This window comes from Neopelma chrysocephalum, unplaced genomic scaffold (genome assembly GCF_003984885.1).
Source record: "Neopelma chrysocephalum unplaced genomic scaffold, ASM398488v2 Primary Assembly neopelma1_63, whole genome shotgun sequence".
In the NCBI taxonomy this organism is placed as follows: Eukaryota; Metazoa; Chordata; class Aves; order Passeriformes; family Pipridae; genus Neopelma; species Neopelma chrysocephalum.
The window spans coordinates 9288780-9297754 of NW_020897720.1; positions in this window are offsets into that span (position 1 = coordinate 9288780).

The following is an 8975-nucleotide window of genomic DNA, read 5'->3' on the forward strand; positions in this document are numbered from 1 at the left end:
CCGGGGGCGGGTCCGCACCCGGCTCTGCCCGCCCCGGCCCTGCCCGCCCGCGCCTCCGCCCGCCCCGGCCGCACCCACCGCCACCGGCACCGCCGCTGCCTCCTCTGATGTCTTTCTTTTTTTTCCTTTTTTTTTAATTCCCTCCTCCCTTTTCTCCCCTTTTATTCCTTTCACTCCCTTTTATTCCTTTTCTCTTTCACCCCGCTTTTCTCCTTTTTCGCCCTTTTCACCCCACTGTTCTCTCCTTTCCTCGTTTCTCCATCCCCTTTTTTCCTGCTCCTCTTCCTCTCCCACATCTCATAGAATCACAGAGCCGCTCCTGTTGGAAAAGGCTTTAAAATCAAGAACATCAAATCCAACTCTTAACCCAGCACCACCAAGCCTTCCACTAAACCATGTCCCTAAGTACCACATCTGCACGTCACACCAGGGATGGTGACCCCACCACTTCCCTGGGCAGCCTGTTCCAATGCTTGACAACCCTTTCCGTGAAGAATTTTTTCCTAATATCCAATCTAAACCTCCCCTGGTGCAACTTCAGGCTGTTTCCTCTTATCGCTTTTTACTTGAGCAGACGCCAACCCCCACCTGTCTACAGCCTCCTTTCATGTAGTTGTGGAAAGCAACAATGTCTCCCCTGAGCCTCCTTTTCTCCAGGCCGAACACCCCCAGCTCCCTCAGCTGCTCCTCATAAGACTTGTGCTGTAGATCGTTCATCAGCTTTGTTACCCATCACTGGACAATTCTTTCTCCATTTTTCCTTTTCTTGTTTTTTTTTCCTTCTGCTTTTCCCCATCCCTCTCCCTGCCAAAGCCTTTTAGCAAAGGAGACTGTGCCCAGCAGGCACTCGGCTGCCCGGTGTGGGACAAAGGCTCCAGCAGCAATACAGGTGATTTTCCCTTTGAGTTTCATATGTTGGAGAGGAGATCAGTGGAAATGGGTTTTTCTACTTTAAAAAGTTGGTTGTTTTGCAACTATATGCAAATGCTTTGATTTTAGCAGATGGCAATGAATGCTTTCTTTCCACGTTTTATTCTGGAGCTAAGAATCAAAGTAGAAAATTTTGTTTGCAATAAGCTCAGTAGCTACTGACTGCTGGTTACCAGGTCAGGTTATACTTGTGTTCATGGAGAATTTGTCCATCACATGCCCACTTGCTGTTCTACCCTCCCTTCTATGAGCCCAGGACCCTCACTTTGCCCTTTAAGTTCCAATGAAGTGTCAGGTTTGGTTCATCAGAGGTCTGTAAAATCAATTCCCAACTAAAGGACAGGGGATGCACCATATAACCCTACACTGGTGCCTCTACACATGCCCTCCTTCTACCTGTTGTAGGTTATATGCAAAATACTGAAGAAAACTGTCAGGCCAAAAGAAAAGCACATCAGCAAAACAGGGAAGTATCAAGCACCATAACTTTTATCAAGTTAGTCCAGCAACAAGTTTGACCTATGGCTCTTCATTTTCTTTTCTGTTATTCTTTTAATTTTTAGTACCTCCCTTTTTTCATTACTTCAATAAGTTTTGTTGTCCTTCATTTGCACTGATTTGCACTGTGCACTGGATCCAGTTGGCCAGCAATGGCAGGGAATGCTAATTCCATCTAGTTACCGGAAAAAAGCAATAAAAACAAATATGTTTCCCTGAGGGCCCAGCCCCGAGTGATGAAAAATCCAGACCAACAAACATATTTATCAAAATCAGTCTGAAGTGTCCTCTCTTTTCCCATTGAAAAATAAAAGTAGGAAAATAACGCACTAGGCAAACAGAAATATAAATGATGGACCCTTCCCAGCTCTAGTAGTTGCATCCCAAATATATCCCCAAGCTGGGGAAAGAGTGACAGTCTGTACCCCAGAACTGGGCAAGCCCTAATCACATTTCAGATGTACCACAGACAGCCATAGCTAAGATTATTTAAAGTTATAGGGTCAGTGACAGCAGCAGCTGCTGCTGCTCCTGACCTCAAGGGAATCACAGTCCTGGTTAACACAAAGTCTTGTCCTCCCATTCCTCACTGGGACTTACTGGGAGGTGAGTGGTCCTTTGAGCTGCTGCAGTGGGTTTCCAGTGCTGTGCTGACCCACTGGCAGGAGTGGGCTGAAGAGGCAGAGGAAAAGGCAGCACAAGCAAAGCTAAAATAACTGTTCCTGTTAGAGATTACTCTGCTTATTTTCCCTGCTTTTAGAAAGGAACAGCTGCTTCTCAGGTTTGCCAGCACCCAGAACTCAAAAAACTGGGAGTGAGAGATTCAGAAATAGGATGATTGTCTGTAAAATAGTCTGATGTCAAGGGGGGAAAAAAAGCCTCTTTTATTTGGCCTGTGATTACTAAGTCTTCAGAGATCCTTTTTTTTCAAGCTTTTTCCTTAGTTCTTGAGGAGCAGAGATCCACTTTCTTTTTTTTTTTTTAAATGAATGCTGGGATTCTAACATAATCAACTAATTCCAGGAGCTGAGGCTTCAAGATAAAAAGAAAAGTATACCATGTTGCAAAGCTCTCAATGCAATCTCATTGCATTGGCTTTGGCAGCGGTTCACTTGGCTCTGGAAATAATAAAGTGGGAGACTGAAATGACAAACAAACCGGAGATCCAAACTGAAGTACCACCAGGGAATGCAAAGCAGATGGCCAGCAAAAGAAGACCAGCCCAAAGAATTGCTATGGTCTTTGCAGGAAGATTACTGACAGCACCCACTGTGGTGGCCTCCCTTCTGTGAGCTTGCCTGGCATCGTTTGCATCTCGATGTCCTTGTAATGAATTATTATTGAGAGGAATAAACAAGCTAGAATGACCTCTCGATAGCAAATCATTTGTGCACCCTCTCATAGCAAATAGGGAGACCCAAGGGCACTGGAGAGCCCATGAAAGGGTCAGAACCAGCAGTACGTTTCTGTGGCATCTTGGGCCTACCTTGTTTTAACTGGTCATTGGGCTATCACCAAGATAATGCTGGTGTGTGCATTTAGGAACAATGCTCTTAGCGTGCTCCTATTGAAATGTCTGCTTTGTTTCAATATGCCATAATATTATTTTGTCAAGAGAATTTATTTAAAAGTTGCAAAATTAAATCTGTGCTAAACAGGAGCTGGCACAATGGAAATGAGATTTTGGGACCCCCCATAAATATGTGTGAGCATATGAAATCTCATGTAGCAATTCACTTTCAGAAAGAGAAAAAAGCCCTAAATTACGTTATCTGCTGTCATATCCAGTTAGCTCAGGAGAGAAAAACACATGAATATCAGCTGTGACCATTTGAACTAAGCAGTGTGGTAAAACACCCTGAAGATCTCCATCGAGACTGATCCTTTCTGCTTATCCTAATCAATACATTGGTTTACTGGAGAAGGAAACAGCTATTATGGAGCAGGTTTCAGACTGCAACCCCAGCAGATTCTCTGTGCTGCCAAATAGGATTTCTCTATGTCCATCCCTTGCACTTAGCAGAGCTGACTTGTCCTCTTGTGTTTCTCAGCTGTTTTCTTCAATTTTCACTCTACTTACCAGTATAAAAACACAATGTTTAATGCTTACTAAACCCTACATGCTCTCCTCTTGGCCATTCACAGGGACCAGGATTTTGAACTTTGGACTCAATAGGAAAAGTTTTTCAATAAGCACCTGGAGCTAAATCCTACCCACCATATTTGTGGGTGTTGCTCCATTACCTGCTGGTTTGAACTAAGCAGGATTTAATCATTTGGGGATGACAGTGAATTACAGCCCCTCATGCAGGGATACAGCACTCCTGTCCCACTCTCCCAACCCGTCTGCTCACAGGCTGGTGCATCACTGGAGCACAGCCAGGCAGCCACAGAAATGCATTGAGTGAATAAGGTCTTCCTTCCCTGTCAGCCAATAAAGATAATTACAAAGGCCAGCATATATTAATTTGGGTTCAATCCTTTTCCCACTCAAATTAATGTTGGTTTTGCCGTTGATGCTGATTTTAGTAGAAGCTGGCCCAACATCAGGGAGCTAAAATTAGATTGCTTCTGCCATCTCCCCTGTACCAGCCAAGGGAGTTACTGGCCCAGCCAGGAATCGATACTAACTCAAGGAACAGCCCAGGTATCCCAGGCATGCTGCTGATGGGCTCCAACACCTACTGCAGGAGCTCAGGGAGAGAGACACCCACAGTGATCAAAATCATGACACCTCCTCCCCACACCACAGCCAGGCCCCTGGACACGCTCACCCCTCTCAAACTCACTTGCCAAAACCAGCACTAACTGAGGGCACAGAAGGAGGCACACACAGAAAATCCTTATCCACTGGGTCTCTGAGTCAGGGGATGGCAGGTCTTGGTGAAGATGCCCACACGTGCTCACACAGGTGTGTGACACACACTGCTGTTCTCAGGGACTCCCTGTGCGGGGCTGTCGGATTTTTATCTGGTTTCCACAACACCAAAGTTGCTCATTATCAATATTGGTGATGCCACTCGAAAAAGTCAGGGGAAATCCATCGTGGCCCGTGAGGTTATTGTGGTGTAATGAGCACCCTTTGTATCTCATTTTTCAGCAGTGTGACTCACCCCTTGCAACTCCATTTCTGTCCTGCACAAAGCCATGGAGGTGGTGGTTCAATGCAAAGCTTGTGGGGCTTTGCTTGGGATCTCCCTGCATTGGTGCAGATGTGGATGCACACAGATGTGCACACACAAAAATCATATACATACAATTATCCTCCACAGTCTTCCCCTGAAAAACAGTATTTTCCTTTTAGGCAGTGGTCTGCCCATTGGTTTGTCTGAGTATATGGATACACTGGCATTTAGCAGCAAGGATGAAAAGCCACACTTCCATGGAGCGCACATAGCACCCTGATTTGTACATACCTCAGAAACACAAACAGTTCCTCTCTTCTCATATTCTGCTGCTACAATAATTTTGCAGACAACTTTGCTTACTGGACTTGTTTCGTGGTGGGAGTAACTACCAGCAATATCTTGCCTGCTACTCGGAGCAGAGTCACATGCTAGGATTGCTCATATGCCATTCAGATTCTCTAACAACTGAGAGAGAGAAAAAAAGGGAGGCGAAAGAAAAAGACACATTGCTCTGTTGTTTCTGCCTCGGCTGTGAATGCTGTCACACTGATTTCCTTTAATTGGTCAATCCCCACCCTGTTTCCACAAAACATGGGAGACGACTGTTCGTAATTCCAAAATCCCAACCTTGTGCCAGATAACATTTGCCAATCAGCTGCCAAGGAAAAAAAAAAGAAGAAAGAAAAAAGGAAGGAATGGCAGATTAAACAGATCAGTTCTGATTCTTACCTTCAGAAGCAGACTTCATTCAAAGCCCACAAATACTTTTACTTTGCTGTAAGTCTGAGCTATTTTTAACTTCCCTCGGGGAAGCCATATAGGGAGAGCAGCCCCCTCCCTACCATTACTAATCTGCCTAACATAACAGCAGGACACCTGCTGCTGGTGAGTCATGTTTTGTGTGAAGCTAATGGTATATATATAGGCAAAATGTAAAGACAATTGCTTATTTCCCTGCCGACCCCATGTGGTGTTTGTAGCTCTAAGCAAATGAAATCATTGTAATGAAAACACCGGAAAGAAGACAAATACATAGGAAAATTCATGTTCTCTTCAGACCAGAAGCTCTATGAGTGCCTAGCAGAATTATTCTTGTTTGTATTTTTGGTGTGTGTACCTGTGTGTGTACATATATCTGCACTTCTGCATATGCACAAAGTGTCTGTGCTCTCAGAAGCTCCTGCTCTGGTACATGCAAACTAGTGTTTTCACTGAAAACTTGAATGGAAATTCAATGACTACAAATCTAAAGCTCCATCCTGAACCTCTCTTCCCTACTCACTCACAGTAAGAAAGAGCAAGCATGGAAAAGAGGCATATGTAGGGGAAACTTAGGTTTACAACCTGCTAGCACAGAGAAACCTATAATGTGCTCCCCATACAAGCTTCCAGATATGAGACAGAGGTAGCTTTGTGGCTGTAGAGTGGCTGTTAAACATCAGCTGTTCCCTTTTGTTTGCTTCACAGCCCTTACTTGCAGTGACAAACATATCTATAGAGCAGCCCTTGCTCTGTGCAGGGAGCCTGATTTAGCTCTGGCCCTCAAGCCATGCATTTCATCGTAATGGGCTTCACTTCTAAACTTTTGAGAGCTGCAATAAAGCGCTGGTATGTTTGGCTTTGTGATCCCTGGAAGATCTCTCTTTTATTCCTTTCCCCTCTCTCTCTCTCTCCCCCTTATTATTATTTTTTTTGAAAATGTGAAATTTTGGTTATTTCTGTCTTTGCAGAAAGGCATGGTCCTGATCTTCTGCCTCAGGCAATACTTCCATTCATGGTGGATATTGGCACTCACTACTCTTAACCTTAACTCACCCTACTGTCCCTAAATTCTACAATATAGTCCTTCTTATCACAGACAGTGGTAAAATGTCCACTAACACCAGTGGAAATAGGATGGACATTTACAGGAGGTGCTAGAACATCTCACAGTAACTTTAAGAGTCACTTCCAGAATAAGTCATTGGGCATTGCAACACGTGAAGCCATACCTTGACTGATAAAAGCACATAAACTTTTATCTTCCTCTAATAGGAAAATATCTGAAGTATTCAATGGATAATGAAAAACTTCCTGTAGGTTTATAAAACCATCATTTTGAATGTGCCACAGGAGAGTGATTTTAAAACATATATGAAGAAGATGTCTCTGTTCCCAGAGAACTGTGTAGATTTTCAAATATATTTCTTTAGAGCTTTGCTTCCCCCCATCCCATCTCCTTCTCCTGTTGAACTGGATGAGGGATGGTAGAAACTAAGAAACTGTCCCAGCCTATCTAGTTACCCTTTTCCAAGAGGGACTGGACAAGGGAGCAGCAAATGGCCAAATTTTACTTCTTGGAGCAGTGTAGGGACATATGCTGTGTAAAACCCCTCAAAAGATGAATGAAGATCCTAAAAAATTACATTTACATATGTCTTAGGCTCTCTGCACAGAGTTCAGAAGCATATTTCAAGCCAAGTAATTTAAAATAAGCTCTGGCAGATCAACATCTTACCACTTAAAATGACCATCAATCAAATCCTGAATGTTTGGGGTAAGACAACATGCCCCAGATATCAACACGGGGTGTTCTCCACCAAATAAGGCATAAAGAAAGCAAGCTTTCCTTTCTATATCCAGCTGCTTCTCCCAGTTCTGCTGTAGCAGAAGCAGCAGGATCTCAGGCAGACAGATCTTGCAGCATTTCCAGTTTTCATGAGGAGTCTGTCTGTGACCCACGGGCTCTGCGATCCTCTATCCTCCCCTAGTGACCAGCACACACTGAGGGTGTTGAACCAGCTGGAGCCTTCGAGATCAGCAGAGCTGCTGTGTCTAGTAAGCACCAGGAGGAGATCTGGCTTTGTGCTTCAGCAGTCCTGCTGTCCTCTCTGGTGCCAAAACCCAACCAAACCCCCTCTTCATCCTCGCCTTCATCTCAGAAGGACAGAAGTAACCACCTGTGTGTTATGGACCGAGCTGGGGGTCACTTCTCCCCTGCCATTTCTCCGATGACAGCCTGAGTGTGCCGTCCACATATCAACTAACACAGCGCCTTTAAATGTCTGCTAAACAAAAAAGTAGAAGCATAAGGGGGAAAAAAAAACCCCAAAGCCCCTCGGCATGTCTGCCTTGAATCCCAATTAGAAAAGAATTGTTTGCCTTAATTCTAAATGTATTTAGAATATGGAGCATGTATTTCCAAAGGATGTTTTGTATTTACAACATGTCTGTCTGGTTATACTGCTGCAATGTAATTGTTTTCCTGCTGAGAATTATAGCAGGGAAGTTACTCTGGGTATGATTACAGCTCATTATAGTTTCGCCTTGGAATTTAAAGGCTCCCCTGCACCACTCCTTCCTCCCTGCTTAGAGGCACTGGCCTTGGAGCATGTTGGGACTGCTGCCTGTGATTGCAGTAACCAAGGTCCCTGAGGTCACCGACAGCTACATGAGATGTGAATTCATTTGAGGTTTAGTTGCTAGAAATGGGTAAGTCATTACAAAAATGGTATGAAGGGAAATCTATAATGAATCCCCTATGCTGAGGCTGGAGCTGGGACAATCTAAACCAAAACTTTGCTCGGTCCGGATGGGGGCGGGGAGAGAAGGTGACAATTCCCACCTGGCAGGGCTTTGGGAATGAGAGCACTGCATAATTTGTATCCATATGAGGATTTTTTTGACAAAGAGAGTTATGCTCGGGGTGGGTAGCAGCTAAAGAGCAGAGAGACATTCACTCCTGTGCAGAGCCTCAGCACAAGGTCAGCTTTAATATTGGAGACAGAGCCCTGCAACATGGGAAGATACAGACACAGCTGGGCCAAGCTGTGGTGAGTTCATTCACTGCTTCCTGATAGGAAACACTCCTTGACATATTTCATAACTGTAGTTGTTCCTTTTGCCTCTAAATCTTTAAAGCTTGATGCTGGAATGAGGTTTGCACCATAAATCTCTTCCTTCTATCATATCATTGCCTGTCACTGCTGATACTTCTGAGCAGAGAGCTGAGCCCCGGCTGCGCTTGGAGCCGCCCAAAACAGCCTCGACATCAGTTCAGCACAAACCATGTTGATGGCAGTGGAGCAATTCCAGCACCTGAGGAATCCTGCCCAAGCCTCTGGGGCCGCTTGGGCAGAGCAGTCCCGGGCAGCCCCGTCACTCTCCTGCCCAGATGGTGCAGCTGCAGGAACAAATGTACTCCGCTGCAGAGCGGCACCGTGTGTTTCAAAACAAAATGTCAACGAGCTTTCCAGATTAAAACATTAAAAATGTATGAGCAACAACTGTCACACACGAGGAAGCTAATAACGCTGGTAGAGTTTTTCCTTCTGAAATTGGGAGAGACTGTTTTTAATATCAGTGTGTTCACGTGCAGTTACAGCGTCAACAAGTTGAAGACCAGGAAGACTCATTAGATCTTCATTTGACCTTATAACA